This window comes from Bos indicus, chromosome 3, assembly GCF_029378745.1.
Source record: "Bos indicus isolate NIAB-ARS_2022 breed Sahiwal x Tharparkar chromosome 3, NIAB-ARS_B.indTharparkar_mat_pri_1.0, whole genome shotgun sequence".
Classification (NCBI taxonomy): Eukaryota; Metazoa; Chordata; class Mammalia; order Artiodactyla; family Bovidae; genus Bos; species Bos indicus.
In genome coordinates this window covers 120,957,898-120,975,337 of record NC_091762.1, presented here as the reverse complement: position 1 = coordinate 120,975,337, position 17,440 = coordinate 120,957,898, and the positions used below count along the sequence as shown (strand labels likewise).

General features: G+C 46.0%; 1 long non-coding RNA gene and 1 pseudogene across 2 annotated transcripts in view; one reads left to right on the top strand and one right to left on the bottom strand.

The window, feature by feature from the left end:
• The first annotated feature begins 1,817 nt into the window (after positions 1-1,817).
• LOC109558168 (uncharacterized) overlaps positions 1,818-17,440 on the top strand; it is a 30,822-nt gene continuing 15,199 nt past the window's right edge. The window contains exons 1-3 of one of the 2 annotated variants that reach the window (XR_011566000.1): positions 1,818-5,334; positions 5,423-5,518; positions 8,515-8,679. This is a non-coding gene — a long non-coding RNA (uncharacterized lncRNA). The remainder of the gene's footprint in view (positions 5,335-5,422; positions 5,519-8,514; positions 8,680-17,440) is intronic. The other variant, XR_011565999.1, reaches the window with a different exon arrangement.
• Positions 11,258-14,847, bottom strand: LOC139182325 (epithelial splicing regulatory protein 1 pseudogene; annotated as a pseudogene).

Genomic DNA, 17,440 nt, shown 5'->3' with positions numbered 1-17,440 from the left:
TTGATCTGTGTCTTGCCAAATTGTCCGGTTTCTCCTTTCAGCTTGGATCTTCTAACACCACCCAGGAAATACTAATGCCAGTAACATCCACCACTCTGTTAGGCATTGGCAGCTCAGGGACTGATATGGAAACACCCTCTTTCTATCATTCACACCCAATGTTACAGCATCCGCAAAGGTTGTGACTTTAGAGGAGAGATGGGAGAGGTTTCTATTAAAAGAAAAAGAAGAAGAAGAAGAAGAAACTACAACCCTCAGGCTCACTAGAGAAAAATCCCCTGACTTACCATGTGAATGGCTACAATGGCCTCAGGTATGCAGTGAGCATAGAGGATAGTGATGAGTGTGAAACAAGTCTCCAAACCAGGAGAACAGGCTTGTCATCAGGTGAGCCCAGTGTGACAGAAGCTGGGCAGAGGTGGTGATGGGCAAGAAGGAGTAATGAGGGATTATTTACTTTCCCTAATTTTAAAAAATATTAAGCTTTTATAGACTATATTTGAACATTTTGGTAGCTACAAAACAGATAAAATTTTCTCACTACCTTTTCCACAATAATTCAGTTTCTCTCTGTGTTCTTAATCTTTGTTCAAATTTGAAAATTGAATGCAATGTGTGTTGATTCTTATTTCTTAGCGGTGACTCTGCATTGAGGAGAGAGGGTAGAGTGGACCGAATAAAGTGCAGGGCGCTGGACAGCAAACTGCAGACTAGGGCGCCCCAAGCCCGCACTCCCCACGGTGAAGTCAGCAAAGCAACCAGGGTCTGCCAGTGCAGAGGGCCCGAGAAGCAGCAACAACGATTTCTTTTCTGCTCCCACCATTGCCAGCCCTAGCAGGAGTCCAGATTAGCTACTGGGTTATGTGTGTGCCCCATGTTTGTACGTGGGTATGTATGCGTGGGTGTGTGTGCGCATGTGTGTGTGTACTTTGTATTTCTTCCTGCCACATAAGTGAGCCTGGATGCTTCAAGTAAGCAATGCCCATGCCATGCAAACAGCATAGTGAAAAGGGTAGTGTCTTTGGGAGTTGAGTGTGCACACAGAGTTTGTATAATGGGTCCAGGTGCAAACTTCCGGTTGTTCCCGTGGTTCATACCTGTTTTGTGAGGGGAATGGTCTTCCCTTGGGATATCAGCTCAAAGCTTATGGAGAGAAGGACTGCACAGGTGTATGTTAGAGCCAGCAGCTCTGGGCATGGATGATTGGGCAAACCAAGTGAATTGCTCGAGGCTCCTGATGTGAAGGAAGAGACTGTGGACATAGGGACCCCAGGCCTGCAGAGTCAGAGTTCTGATTGCCTGCAGGGGCTGTGGGTGTTAGTGGAGCAGAGACGTGGAGGGGCTGAGATGCCAGCTGCCTGTCCCAAGACTATAGTAGGAGGGAGCAGAGAAGCACGTAGTGTGGCCCATCTTTGTTTCTGGCACGTCTTTCTGTCCAGACTCCAAGCTACAGGGCAGACTTGATTCTTGCTCTTTAAAACCGCTTTAGCTATTCTAACTCTTTATTTTTCCACTTCATTTTTTAAAAAGGTATATATATATATACCACTGGAAGTGCTAAAACTTTCTGTTATCATTTGGCAGTTGGCCATCAACATCTTTCCAAGTCAATACCTATGGATCTAACTCATTTAAATAACAGCAATAAACCAAAAAGGAAATTGACAATCTTGTGTTATGTGAATGCACTGAAAATTTACTTAACTGGTCCCTTGCCGTGTTTTCTACATTCTGTTATTATGTAATCCTGATACCAACGTTCTTAATATACATGTAGTCACACAAACGTTCTCACACCCATTTCTTGTCACCTGCCTTTGCTTGGTAAAGACTAAAAGTCCAATTACATAGTCAAGTTTTCAGTCGTTACCTTTATGGCTTCTGAGTCTTGTATTTTTATACTTGAGTAACATCTCAACTCTGAAATTACAGAATAAAACGTATTCCGTGCTTTTGTTCTTTCTGTTTTACTTTCACGGTTCCAGCTCACAGTTCACACAGCCCAGCCCCCTGCAGAATCTCCCTTGCTCAGGTTGGCCTGCGGCCCTGCAGTCTCGCGGGGAGGGCCTCTCCGCCGCGGCCTCCCGCTCTCCGCCCGCCCTCGTCTGCCGCCTGGGCCGCTCCGCGACGCCGCGTCGCGCTGTCCCGAGCGGGGAGCCCCCTCCGAGCAGAGGCCCCGGGCGAGCTCGGGCCTTAGGGCGGTCGGTGCCGCTGCGGCCTGCCGGCGACAGCGCCTCGTCCCGAGGACGCCCGTACCGGTTGTCGGGCGCCCCTGGCGGCAGCTTTCAGAGCGTTCCTTTCCTTCGGCGACCTACAAAAGGGCTGCGATTCAGCCAGCAAATGCGGCAAAGAGCTCCAGAGGCCGGCATCACAAGCGGTAATAAACCCGGTGCTGCGGAGACCTGGGCACGCCTGCTTCTGCTGAAGATTGGATCCGCAGGGTTTCGGGTGGCGCCGCGCTCTGAGGGTGAGGTGGCTGCTCGCTCGGGTCGACCAGCATCTCCCCGAGCCCCTCCATCGTTGGGGCCTCGGAGCGGGCAGGAAGAGGGTCTTCAGCGCAAGAGCGCCTGTGTCTCAACGACCAGGCTCCTGGATCACCGTTTCCGCAGTACCCTCGCTCTAGGCTACGGGGCTTGGCCAGCCCGCCAGAGTCCGTGCACGTAGAGCTCGTTGCCGTGCGCGCCGGGGCCCCGTCTCCGGGCCTGGACGCGCCCTGCTCCCGCTTGACTCGAACGTGCAGGCTTGCGTGGTGAGAACGGGCCGTGTCTCTAGGAGCCGGAGGGCGGTCGGGACGTTTCCTCTGCCCGTGGTCAGCGCTTGGGCTATAGCTCGCGAATGAGAGTGACCGTGCCCCGAGCGGTGTCCTGAGGCCACATTGTCCAGTTTTCCGGTTTCGGCTGGGAGTGGTCGTGTGTCTCAGTCGGCGGACGGCGCTGGGTTCCCGCCAGCCGTCCCTGGATCCCGGCCTTCCTCCTCTGGAGTGGGGACGGGCCGAACGCGCGGGACAAGGTGGCGCTGGACGGAGCGCCCGGCCATCCCCGCGGCACCACAGTCCCCGTGCCCGGGGCCTCATGACCTGGAGTTCAGGTCCGCACAAGGGCCGGAAGCGGGGTAGCTGCTCCACGACAGCCACTGTCGTTTCTCCAAGCTCTGTGATCGTCCGCAGGCTGGGCTGCGTCTTCGTGGGGATCGCCTGTGGTCCCTTCTGTTCCCCTTGCGGCCTCGGCGGCTGTGTGGACCCCCCACACACGTGTCCCCTCACCGAGGGTCACATCAGGGAACGTGGCAGGCGAGCAAAGAGGTCGCCCAATGCGCGGCTCCAGTCCTGCCTGGGCACGGCGGTCAGAAGCGCCAAATGTTTGAGACACAGAAAGCGTCCGGGGCCGTCCCGTGAGGGTCTTGGGGAAACGCGAGCCTGGCGCATCTTTAGTCTCAAAAGAGCCTCTTAACACGCGTGAAAGGGAGGACGCGGGAGCGAGAAATGACCTGCGGCGTACTCGGAGGGAACGAGTGCGGAGTGGTGATGCTGTGCCTTCTCCCCACTGCGATCCGGATTTGTCCCGGTGGCGTTCATGCTGTTCGGTTGTAGCTGGGCCGCCGACAGGTCGACCAGATGGCCAGACAACTTTGGTACTTTAAAATTTCCTATAGTGTGTTTTAGTAGAGAGAAGATAATGCCAACCCACTTCAATACTCTTGCCTAGAAAATCCCATGGGCGAAGGAGACTGGTAGGCTGCAGTTCAGGGTTCTCTAAGAGTCGGACACGACTGACTGCACTTTCACTTTTCATTTTCATGCGTTGGAGAAGGAAATGGCAACCCATTCCAGTGTTCTTGCCTGGAGAATCCCGGGGACGGGGGAGCCTGGTGGGCTGCCATCTATGGGGTCGCACAGAGTCGGACACAACTGAAGCGACTTAGGAGCAGCAGCAGCAGGAGGTTTTAGTAGATGGAAGTACTGAAATCTGTAATAATGGAAATTACTATTATCGTTGTTACTCGACGTTACTGTAATTATTACCGTTGTCTGTAATTATAAAGTTTATCCACAAACCAGCTGCTCAGTTGAAGATGACCAAAGAGGAGTTTCAGTATGTCTAAATATTTGTTTCAAAGCAGAGGGAACTCTACAACCCACGAGGCCATACCCCGCAGCAACCATTCTGGTAATCCACACCCCCAAACTCTGCTGCAATAGGCCTCAAGGCCCGGTCTGGGTCAGTGACTGTTTCCTTCTGTATCCTTTCCAGTTAGAAACAAATCAGTGGGAACAGGTTCCTCTAAGCAATCCCATGAGTGCCCCTCGTCCCATGAGCCTCCTTCCAGCTTTCTTACATGACAAGCTCTGAGCAGGACCTGCCTTCCTGTTTTGCTACCGCTCCTATGCGTACTCCTAGTCTCAGCCTAATGCAAGTGGTGCTGGCTGACCCCTTGCAATGCAAATAGTAGCTGCTAAATTTACCTACTGATCTGTATTTTAAAATCTTCATAGACATGGTAATAGAAGCATAATATTGAGTCAGGAACATGTGTGACATTGTTAACGATCTCCTTACTATTTAGACATTACATATAGGGATCCTTATAACTTTTCCATTCCAAAACTAAAGCTATTCAAGGAGGGAGAGAGGCTCAAGAAGCAAGTGATATACATATATATAAATAATTACGGCTAATTTGCATGGTTGTATGGCAGAAACCAACATAAAATGGTAAAACAATTTTCCACCAATTAAAAAAAATTTTGAGAAAGAACACTAAAGCTATTCGAATGCCTTTTGTATGCAAAGACATATTTCCACATTACTTTTTTCACTTTTTTAGTAGAATTCTAAAATTGGAATGACAAGAGGTTTATTGACATCTTTAAAAATTGCTTCCTAGAAACATATCCATTTATGTATGTGTGTACTGTGCACTAGCCTTCATTTAATTGCCATACTTTGAAAAAAATTAATGTGGAAGGAATTGTTTTATTTTTTGCTTGTGAGACCAATATTTTATGTTTTTGTGTTTTTGTTCATTATGGAATCTCGCCTGTATGTCCTCAGATTGATATTCGATAAAGACTCAAAGGAATCATTAAGCAGTGGTGAAACTTTTTCTCTGAGTAGCTCCCTCCTTTTTGATGCTCTGCCACACAGATTATAGCCTCCCTGGCCTCCCAGCTCACCAGTGTTCTCAATTCAGATTTTTGCCAGAATGTTTACGGTTCCTCTGCCTGCAGCTGCAGCGTGAAAACCCCCTGAAGGCAGAGAGCTGCGGAGTCATCAGGTTGATGTGTGTGCTTCGAGGAACCTAGTCCTGGAACCCTAACACTGCCTGCTGTTCAGGGTCTGAGAACCGTTTCCTATTTTGTTCAGCTTTCTAATTCCCAGTGGTAGGTGAAGAAGTCTAGACGCTGTTCCTCTTATCATTGCAGGAAGCGGAACCCTTTCCAGGGCCCTAGAGTGGGCTCACACGTGTTGACAAGGCAAGAGACTTGATTGGAAGGGGCACCCAGGAGGACAGCAGCAGGGTGAGGAAGCCCAGGGGACTTCTCTGCCATGTGACCTGCAGTCTCAGGTTTTATGGTGATGGGGTTGGTTTCCGGGTTGTCTCTGGCCAAGCATTCTGACTCAGGGTTCATTTCATGTATTTTGCTCAGCTTTCTAATTGCCAGTTAATACTGGTGAGAGAGTCCAGACACTCTTTGTATTTATTTGGAAGCAGAAATCACATTTTATTTTAAGAGAAAATTATACTTTTGCATCAATAATTTAAAATCACCTAACCACACATGCTTGAAGGTGTCTTTCGTTTCATATTCTTTGTTTTGCTCATGAACATGTTAAAATAAAATGAACTATCAGGAGACACACTTAGATGGTTTTTCCCACCCCCTAGAAGAACTTTATGCCAATAAATCCTGGGTAAGGTCTTAGAGTCTCTGAGTTTGAATCCTTCAGGTACTATCAAGTCACTGTGGCAATTTTTGCTCTGTTTTCATAAGACCTGTTAGTGTAATAAGTCACACTAAATTTTCCCACGGCTTATATTGTGGAGAATTATTTTTTCTCCCAAATCCCAGTGTCCATCTTCTTTTTCAGCCACTAGCAGTTCATTCTGCTCTAAAGTGTGCAGTTCACTGTCTCTGGATTGGCTTGAGGTGACCACCTGTGTGACACTTGGCAGCTCCCATCTCATTTCTAATCCATGAATTTGAATTAAAGGGACTTTAAGGCTCTTACATTCGTTACTCAATAAATACTTATCAACTGAGAATTGTAATCACTGGAGGCACATTAATAAGTGAACAGATAGGGACCCTGACTTCATGTGACTTTCTGGAGTATGCGGACTCTTATAAATAAAATTTTTAATTGGGGAAAATGTTTTGATTAGCATTATAAAGAAAAAACTGAGCTTTCCAGGTGACACAGTGGTAAAGAATCCACCTGCCAAGCAGGAGACATGCGTTCAATCTCTGGGTCAGGAAAATCCCCTGGAAAAGAAAATGGCAACCCACTCCAGTATTCCTGCCTGGGAAATCCCAGGGATAGAGGACCCTGGCAGGCTGCAGTCCCTGGGGTCGCAAGAGCCAGACATGACTTAGTGACTAAAAACAACACTTGATGGAAAACATCAGGGTCACGAGGGATGGTAAAGGGGAAACACCAGCATTAGACAGGCTGGTCCAAGAATGCCCATCCGAGAGGTTAATATCTGAGCTGCCATCCAGATGAGCAGAAAACAGCAGCCACTTTAAGCTCTAGGACAACGGCATTCTAGGAGAGGGAAGAGCAGGGACAAGGGCCCTGAGATGGGCACCAACTTGGAGGGTGGAAACACATGGGGGCTGAGTTGACATGAGTGAGTGCAAACGTGGTGAAGGGAAGGAGAGGCTGGGGGAGGAGGGGCGGGGAGAAGAGGGGCGGAGTCAGTGCTAGCTCAGTGCTGCCAGTCCCTGATCCCAGGATTTGATCCTGCTCTGAACACTTCTCACATAAATACAGAACACTGATGCCCCGTCCCCACACAGATGGATGACACAGGTCCCTGGCAGTCAGACAGAGTGCATGCAGTAAGTCAAGGCACCAGCAAGATCATAGGATCTGAGATCAGCAGGAACCATGATGGTACCAGAGAGCCTATTTTAAACTCAGGAGACTGAAGAGCAATTTTTGTAGTCTTGGCCAGTAGTTTTGGCCAGTATGAACCAAAATGAATTTATTTCTACAGTTTGCAGAACTGTTGCCTCAAAAAAAAAAAAAAGTTGGGATTTTCATAAAGTTTATGTAGAAAAGATACATAGAACCCATGCCTAGAAGTCCTACTTCCAAGGGAGAAAGCCACCGGGAAAACTGCTTGGAAAGGTTAAGGAATGTGACTTTTAATTATAAAAGAGAAAGACACTAAAATACAAGAAAAGTTCTGAGACAAAAAGGGTTAAACCAAACCTGGCAGGCTTTGTCCAGGTGAAAAGGTGGCTACCCAGCACACAGCACACTTCCTCACGTTGCTGGGATTATTCCTACCATGCTTTCCCATGACTGTAGCCTGCCAGGCTTCTCTGTGCATGGAATTCTCCAGGCAAGAATACTGGAGTGGGTTGCCATTTTCTTCTCCAGGGGATCTTCCTGACCCAAGGATCAAACCCGTGCCTCTGGCATTGCAGGCAGATTCTTTACGACCCGAACCACCAGGGAAGCCATTGCACTTTACATGGTGCCAATTTAAAATTCAGTTTAAGTAATTTTTTTCAGGTTAAGTGTTCCAAATAGCTCCCCCTTGATGTTATCTGCACACTGGCACATGTAGTCTGCAGGAACCCCCTCTTTGCTGAAGACCTGCAGTCACCACCCTTCTCCACACGTGTCTCCTATTACATCTGCCCACTGGTGTCATGGGCTCTCTGCCCGACGCTGCACAGAACTGTTGCCGGCAGGAGGGAGGGATGTCTTTTTAGGCAGGGAGTCATTCTGTCAGCCATCACCTAAACGTCATCGTCCTCCCATCTGAGATTGTATTTCTATGTTCCTTAAAAGAGCATTTTAACAAAATCTCAATTTGAACATGAGTGGGTTTTACCTGCCAAATTTTATCTGTCTTTCATTGTATACTGTGGTCTGATTTTGCCCTTAGTCTCTCATGAAACAACTTGCCAGGACTTATGAATGACTTCTGATCCCTTTTCCATTTACCGCCACCCTTCTGTGGCACATGCTTCTGTGACACGTCCTTATTGCCATGACGCTCCCTTCCTTTTGGAATGCCTGCTGCTGCCTTCCTGCCTCTCTGCTGCATCCTTGCCCGTGTGTGTCTCTCCCTGGCACTCACAGCAGGTTCACAGCAGACTCACTCACATGCTGTTCCCTTTGGAGTCCCCGCCTCCCATTTTAGCTGTGATATTTGGGGACAAATTCCCAACTATGTATCTCCAACCGAGACTCCTGCTCCCATGTCTGGGCTCTGTAGAATCTTCACCTGAATAATTACCATGGATAAAACCTAATATACTTTCCTTCTCTGCAGTTATACCCCTTACGGACCCTCCCTCTCTCCTGGGCACCAGGCTCCCTGGTTCAGATCATCCATGACCCATTTCTCTACACTCAAGGAGTTATCTGGCCACGTTGGCTCCAGCTCTAATGGAGTGAGTTGAGCAGTGATGGACCCAGAGAAGAGTGGAGACAACAGGTACGTACCTGGTGAGGTTGTAAATGCACCGAGAATAAAGGGCAGTGCTGATGATAGAACAGACTGTAGAGGGTTTCTGAAGGTTAGAAAACGTTGGAAAGCAGTTTTAAACACAGGTGGGGGAGTGGTGTGATAGAGAAGTTGCAGTTTAAAGAGAAAGGCTCATTGCTGGCTCAGAAGGATCTTACTGGTAGCATCTTATCAAATGCTCTTTCTGTTACAAATATTCCAGGTTACAAATCCTTTGGAAATATATCCTACACATTTGCTAGCAGCAGAATAGCACAGGTCACAGTTCTCCATTGCAGCCTTGTTCGTAATATAAACAGAGTGCTGCATATCAGTGTTCATCCCACTGTGGATGGGCAAAGTGTATTAAATAGTACATCATCCATTCAGTGCACAGCTCTGCAGGAAATTATGTCCTGATAGAGGACAATTTCCAAGGCATTGTCAAATAAATAAAAGCAACATGTACAAAACACCATGCTTAATATACCACTATGTATGTTTTGAATTAGGGCATGAAAGAGAAATATATTTTCATGTTTGCTTATAAGGAACTCTAGAAGGATCTGTAAGAAACAAAATACTACCTGTGGAGGCAGATGGCCCTGGACACACAGGCTAAATGACGGGAGGCACAGATTAAGGCAAAGTGTATTTTCAGTATCTTGAATCATGTGCCTGTATTATAACCTCTTTGGAATTTTCAGTAAATTGAATTTTTAAAAACCTCCAAAGAATAAAATGCATTTTACTCTTTTTATTTTACTATATTATTTTACTGTTTTTACCAACTGAATGACTTTCTGGTTATTTTACCATGGTTGTTGTTGGCTTCTCTAAAATGTCTATTCATGAGTTTTTTCTGGTGGTTTTGACATTTTTATTTTAACTGTGGTAAGAAACAAAAAGATTTTTCTCAACACCCTAGGTAGTTCGTCCTTTTCTTTTTTCCTCCTTTTGGATACTTTATATACTTTGTGAGTTTTGGCATCATTTTCATAACTTTTATTTGCAAGAAAGAGGATAAAGCTATGCTAGTTTGCTAGGGTTGCCGAATAGAATATCACAGACTGAGACTGAAATAACAGAATTTCTCCAGACTATCCCATCTCACAGTGCTCAGCTGCTCAGAGCTCTCCCTTACTGTTCTGTTTTGTCTTATCAGCAGTTACGTTTCCTCTTTGTTACTGATTTGAGTTGTCTTTTTTCTTAGTCAATATAGCTAAAGATTTGTTACTTTTGTTGACCTATTTGAAGTAACTTTTGTTTAAAATTGATTTCTTTGGTTTTCCTCTTCTGAATATTTATTTGAGAGCTAATCTTTACTATTTTCACTCCTTCTTCCAGCTTTGAGTTTGGTTTCTCTCCCTTTTCTGCCTAGGGTAAAGATAGGTTGCTTATTGAGCTTTCTTTCTAATGTATGCATTCACAGCTTTACATTTCATTGTTGGTGATGTTTTTGCAGAATCCCATACGTGCTGGTATGTTCTGTTTATAGTTTGATTTGTCTCCAGGTATTTTCTAAGTTCCTTTTTTAAATTATTTTTTAGCTTACTGGTTATTTAAGAGTGTGTTTAATCTTCACATACTTGTGGATTTTCCCACTTTTCCTTCTACTATTGATTTTTCGTTTCATTGCTTTGTGACAGGAAAAAGTTCCTTTGTATGATTTGAGTCTATTTAGAGTTGACTTATTTTCTGGCCTAACATATGGTCAATTTTGGAGAATGTTCCCCGTGCACTTGTGAAAAGTATGAAATCTATCTCTGCCCAGGTCACAGGTGCCCTAGCTGCACGGTTCTTAGGGGTCACCTCTCACTGTCAGGCGTGACTGTTGGGTCGGTCGGCCATTTTCATGCATTAGTCACATGGGGAGATCACTGGGACAAAAGGGAGGCCTTTCTGTCAGCCGCTGACTCTCAGTACCCCATTCTATGGCAGATAGTCTAAGACTGAGCTCTGGTACATCGCGAGCGCCTCTCTCAGACTCACCCCTTGGCTACATTCTCAGAAACTGGAAATTTTAGCCCTGCAAAAGGCCTGGCCCAAATACAAACTCAGTTCAGTTCAGTCACTCAGTCGTGTCTGACTCTTTGTGACCCCATGGACTGCAGCACGCCAGGCCTCTCTGTCCATCACTGACTCCCGGAACTTGCTCAAATTCATGACCATTGAGTTGGTGATGCCATCCAACCATCTCATCCTCTGTCATCCCCTTCTCCTCCTGCCCTCAATCTCTCCCAGCATCAGGGGCTTTTCAAATGAGTCAGCTCTTCACATCAGGTGGCCAAAATATTGGAGTTTCAGCTTCAACATCAGTCCTTCCAATGAACACCAAGGACTGATCTCCTTTAGGATGGACTGGTTGGATCTCCTTGCAGGCCAAGGGACTCTCAAGAATCTTCTCCAACACCACAGTTCAAAAGCATCAATTCTTTTGTGCTAAGCTCTCTGTATAGTCCAACTCTCACATCCATACATGACTACTGGAAAAACCATAGCTTTAACTAGAAGGACTTTTGTTGGCAAAGTACTGTCTCTGCTTTTTATTTTTATTTTTTTTTTGAGATTAAACAGGCAAGTTTTATTATCAAATGTAACAATTCTACAAAAATTCAGTAGTATTGTAGTATTACTGCCTATCTTAAAGTCTTTCAGAGCTCTGGGCAAACAGCATCTTAAGGCAGCCAAGTATAAAGAACTATTTTTATGATCTTAAGTGCCAGTTATCCCCAATTTTCACACAACATGGTTTTTCTTATTTTTCCTACTGCAGTTAAATGGACATTACTGGTCAGTGAAGAGGGACTGTTTGGCTTTCCATTTAAGGTATTAATCAAAATAATGCAAAGTAAATAAAAATAGCAGCCACATAAATCTGTATGGCATTGCATTCAAGCTAAGGACATTAAGAGGAACTTAAAGGAACATGTGCACTTGGTTAATCAAATTCGGTTTTTCTCTTTGGAGTTACACGAGGCAGCAGTACTACGTAGCTAGTGTCTAATATTGCACTTCTGGAGCATAAACACAGCTAAGCCACAGTGCCACACACCGACAGCAGCACCTGTTCTCATCACATCAGTGTTCACCTCTCAGTCTAGCATGCTGACTATAACCCTAGGCTTTTTAAAAGTTTTAATTATTCGACAGTTAAGGCATTAGAGAAAAAGGATTAAGGCTATCTTATTATATACAAGCATTCACTTCAGTTAGTATATTGCTTTCTAGAATACATTGTTCAAATATTCTCATTTGTGATATTAAAAACTATGGAATTTCTTATTAAAGTCCGAAGCATCAATAACGGGGAAAGTACAGTATAAAATAATATATACGAAGCCACAGTATTCAGTTACAGTTCAAACTAGAAATTAATAACTACACATAGCTGCTTCATTTTTGGTTTTATATTTTGGCCCCTAGTTCATTTTTATTTACAACTGATACCCACTGAGAAAAAAAATGCAACTTTTAAACTATGTATGTTTTGTGATGGGTGTGCCATTTCTTCTCACTTTTCCAAGGTGTTTTAAAAATAGTTTTTGGTGGCTTTTAACTGTAAGACATTGTGATGGCCAAGAGCCATTTCTTGCTGTAAGTCTGGGACTTACATACTCCAACACCTTATTCTTACTTCAGAAGAGCACATGATTGTGCAGAAGATGGGAAGAAGAGTGGGAACACACAAAAATGGAGCTTCCATAAAAGAGTTCCTGGTGGAAATGGTAGATGTCAGTGGAGTATTTTTTCCCCCAAGACTTAAAACTTAGGAAACACCTATGATGCCATATTAGCTGGTAGTAGTGGAGACACCCGATTTCAAATTCACATTTTAAATGCCTGTTTGCAGTGAGCAAGGAGCCAAGCATGCTGCTTGCAATGAGAATTTGGCTTCACTGGCTCAAATTTTTCATTCCACCAAAAGATAGGGCATTCGCCCACCGTCCAATGATGTTTGCTGAAAATACTGCAGCCTGAGTGTAGACAAACTTCTCCTGAAGTTGCTGGAAGTTGTCTTATGTCTGAAGGTTTCAGGATTCCCATACATCTTTCAAACACTGGTAACCTTGGAAGAAGTTAAGAATTTCCTTAACTCCAGTATTGTAGGCCAGGCCCTGCATTCTGACCACCGTGCCAGGCTGTGGAGGGACACCGCTAAGATTAGCAGCTGTAGGGAAGTAGCCAAGACTATTGGGCGAACCTGGGGGGCTGGGGTAGTACGCCGTGTAGTTCATGAAGAGCTGGGTGCCCTCGGGGTAGTACGCCGTGGAGGGCTGCAGCACTCGTGGGTTCAGGAGCACTGAGGGCTGGTAAATGGCAGCTTCAGTAGGAATAACTGCTGCGGGAGCTGGAAATGTGTAGGAGGGAGGGGACAGGCATGGTAACTTACATGGCGGTGGGGATAAGCCATTTCGATTTAAAGTGCCCCCCATTAACACAAAGTTCATCTCCTCAGCTGAACACTGAAAGACTTCAACATATCTGTCCTTCATGGTTTTTTTTATGACACTTCTGTGCAGCCATAAATGCTCTGTCCGCAGACTTCATCTGGATAAAGGCATCTCCTGACGGGCGGCCCTGATGGTTCAATACCATGTGGACCCCATGAGTTCGGATATCGGTGGAAAACTCCCCCAGGAAGTCAAGGATATCCTCAATTGTGGCTACATAGGGAAGACCTCGAAGGCGTATACAGTCTCTAATGTTTGTAGGGGGCACAAACTGCTGAGGTAGTACTGGAATAATGGGAGGGGTTGGAAGTGGAATGAGAGGAGCCGAGGAGAATCGATTCAGCACCTGCTGAACTTCAGCTGCTGTGCTCCTGAAGAGTTCGATGTATCTTTTACCCAACAAGTCTTTATGCTTCCTCAGTGCGTTCTGTGCGTATTCCTCGCAAGCAAAGAGGACAAAAGCATCCCCTGTGGGCCTACCATCCGGGTAGGTAACAAAGAGGATGCCTTCCTTCCCCCCAGTGATGGGGCAATGCTGTCCAAAGAAGGCCACCACTTCATCAGCCGTGGCGGTGAAGGGGAGCCCCCGCATGCGGACAATGACTTGGTTTCCCTTGGAGAGAAACTGGGCCACCTCATTGGCTGTACCACCAGCAATTTTAAGAAAATCTTCACCTGTTGCTTTGTAAACCTCGATGTACCGGCTCCCATGTGGTGCTTGTGTCTCTGCAGAGCTAGGTCTCTGTGCTCCTCGCTCACAAACCTAACCAGGGCTTCTCCGTTCCTCCGACCCTGGGCATTCAGACAAAGTGCTGCACCGCCCTTGGCAATATGGAGTCCTTTGAAGAATCTTGCAATATCTTGATCCGAAGACTGCCATGGTAAACCTCGTGCCCTGACTACTGTGTTGTCATCAATAAGTTCCATCTTGCTGCAAGTGCCACTTTCAAATTTGTAATTTACTCTCTCTGGATCTGAAAACCTGTGATTATAAGGGTCTGAAATCATTGCTAAGATTATATTTCCCATATCTTCAACTTGAGATGCTCCATACCGGGAGGCTGAACTATTCTTCTCAAAATTTAAACACTCTATCATTGCTGCAACATCCAGTTTATCAATATCAGGTGAACCAGGGCAACACTTCTTGAATTCTTTTCGAAGATCAAAAAAGGAATAGAAGCATTCAGGCAATAATACATTCTTCTTAGAAGCCTCAGGATGCAGAATTTGCCTGACATGAAGCTGCCCGTCGGTACAGAGACAGAAGGAGGTTCCTACCCCAATATTCAGTTCATTGCTCACTGACTGGTTAAACTGTCGGAGCGCTTGGTCCAGCTGCGGCGCCGAGGACAGGCTCTCGGCGTCGAGCTTCGTTTCTTCTTTGCAGTCCTCCGTCAGGTCCAAGTGATCCGGTCTAACTAGTACTTCGTGCAACTGTCCCACCTTCTTGTTGGCCAGATCCACGACTTTCCATAAGAGCAGGATAAGCTCCTTCTCGTCCGAGCCCAGCTTGGCCCCGGTGGCCCCAGCCGTGATTCCGAAGAGCACCACCAAGTAATCCGGAGACGCCGTCATGACGATGGGTGGGGAGGGGGAGAAGGGGGGTCGGGAGGCGGCGAGGTGGGGCGGCCGTGAGAACGAGGGGAAAACCTGTGCTAAAACCTCTCCGAAGGAAAAAAAAAAAGAAAGAGCGCCCACCCACCCCCCCTCCTCCTCCTCGCCGCCGCCGGTGCAAAAGGCGGTAACCAACCACCCCAGCCCTCACCTGGCCCGAGCTCCACGCCCTGGGCAGGAAGGGGGGTGGGACTGTCTCTGCTTTTTAATATGCTGTCTAGATTGGTCATACTTTCCTTCCAAGGAGTAAGCATCTTTTAATTTCGTGGCTGCAATCACCATCTGCAGTGATTTGGGAACCCCCCAAAATAAGGTCAGCCACTGTTTCCAATGTTTCCCCATCTATTTGTTGAGCTATTTCAAATCCTGAAAGATGATGCTGTGAAAGTGCTGCACCAATATGTCAGCAAATTTGGAAAACTCAGCAGTGGCCACAGGACTGGAAAAGGTCAGTTCTCATTCCAATCCCTAAGAAAGGCAATGCCAAAGAATGTTCAAACTACCACACAATTGTACACATCTCACACACTAGTAAAGCAATGTTCAAAATTCTCCAAGCCACGCTTCAGCAATATGTGAACCTTGAACTTCCAGATATTTGAGGTGATTTTAGAAAAGGCAGAGGAACCAGAGATCAAATTGCCAACATCTTCTGGATCATCAAAAAAGCAAGAGAGTTCCAGAAAAAACATCTATTTCTGCTTTATTGACTATGCCAAAGCCTTTGACGGTGTGGATCACAACAAACTGTGGAAAATTCTGAAAGAGATGGGAATACCAGACCACCTGACCTGCCTCTTGAGAAACCTGTAGGAAGCAACAGTTAAAACTGGACATGGAACAACAGACTGGTTGCAAATAGGAAAAGGAGTACATCAAGGCTGTATATTGTCACCCTGCTTATTTAATTTATATGCAGAGTACATCATGAGAAATGCTGGGCTGGAAGAAGCACAAGCTGGAATCAAGATTGCCAGGAGAAATATCAATAACCTCGGATATTCAGATGACACCACCCTTATGGCAGAAAGTGAAGAGGAACTAAAGAGCCTCTTGATGAAAGTGAAAGAGGAGAGTGAAAAAGTTGGCTTAAAGCTCAACATTCAGAAAACTAAGATCATGGCATCCAGTCCCACTCAATGCATAGGTCTCCACTAATAATTCTTTCCTCAAAAGTTGTTCCTGCCCAACCTTGTGGAATTTCACCTGTGTGTGATCAGATGACAGAGACTCAGTGGGCTCATTAGGCACTTGGGATCATTCTTTCTGTCTGAGTAGCTCTCTCTTTTCGATGCCCTGCCCTGCACATATCATCTTCTGCACCTCCCTGGCTCACCTGTGTTCTCACATCAAGGCTTTGCTGGTCTGCATCTGGGTTCCCCTCCCTGTACCTGCAGCATGGAAATTGCCTGAAGGCAGACAGCCAGGAGTCTTCAGATGGGTTTGTGTATCCATCTTCACTCTAGGAAGCAGTTGTTTCCAGTATTTTGTTCAGCTTTCTAATTACCAGTGCCAGGTGAGGAAGTTCAGATACTGTTCCTCTTAAAGCTGGAAGTGGAAGTCACATTTTACTTTTACAGACACTCTTTGAATCAGTAATTCTAAATCAGTTAACCATATATGTTTGAAAGTACCTTTTGCTTCATTTTCTCTGTTTTGCTCTTGCAAATGTAAAAACAAAACCAAATATCAAGAGACACACTAAAACAGGTTTTGTTTTCTATTTTTCCTGGTTGAACTTTATGCCAACAAATCTTAGGTAAGGACTTAGGAAGCTGCAGTAAGTCAAGGCACCAGCAAGATCACAGGATCTGCAATCAACAGGGACCTTAATGGTACCAGAGAGCCTTTTCTTGCCATGCCATAGGAGGTGGATGCAGTAGTTGAGGGGCTGGAGGGGTCCCAGGACCTTAATGACACCAGTGAGCCAACTAAAACACAGGAGGCTGAGGCCAGGTACAGCACGTTTGGCCAATGTGAGCTGAAACATATTTAATTCTGAATTTCCAGAACCATAACCTCAAACAAAATGTTCACCTTCTTCTGATATTCACATGGAAAGATTGCACAGAATCTTTTGCCCAGAAATTCTACTTCCATGGAAGAAAGCCACCAGGGAGACTGCTTGGAGAATTTAAGAGATGTGTGCTTTGTAGGTGGAGAAAGAGGCAAGTGTGGTTCAGAAACGGAAAGGGGTCTGTGCAAACCCAGCAGGCTCTCTTTGGTGGAAGGCAGGCCGTGCGCTCACTGCTCCTTCCCCCTTTTGCTGAGATCACTTTTATCATGTTTTAGGTTTCTCCAATGAAAACTTCGAGTACAGGGGCTTCCCTGGTGGTCCAGTGGTTAAGAATCTACCTTGCGGTGCAGGGGACACCGGTTCGATCTCTGGTCCCAGATCACCCCACATGCCACAGAGAAATTAAGTCTGTACACCGCAAAGACTGAGCCCAGGCATCCTAGAGCCCAGCGCTCCACAGCAAGAGGAGCCACCAAAGCGGGAAGCCCAGCCACCCAACTAGAGCACAGGCCCTGCTCGCTGCAAGTGGAGAGAGCCTGCTTGCAGCAAAGAAGACCCGGGGCAGCCAAAAAGAAATAAAATTATATTTAAACAAAAACCCCTTCAAGTACAGTGACTCTCAATGGCTCAAGTCACTCCTGCTCGATGTTCTCAGCACACCAGC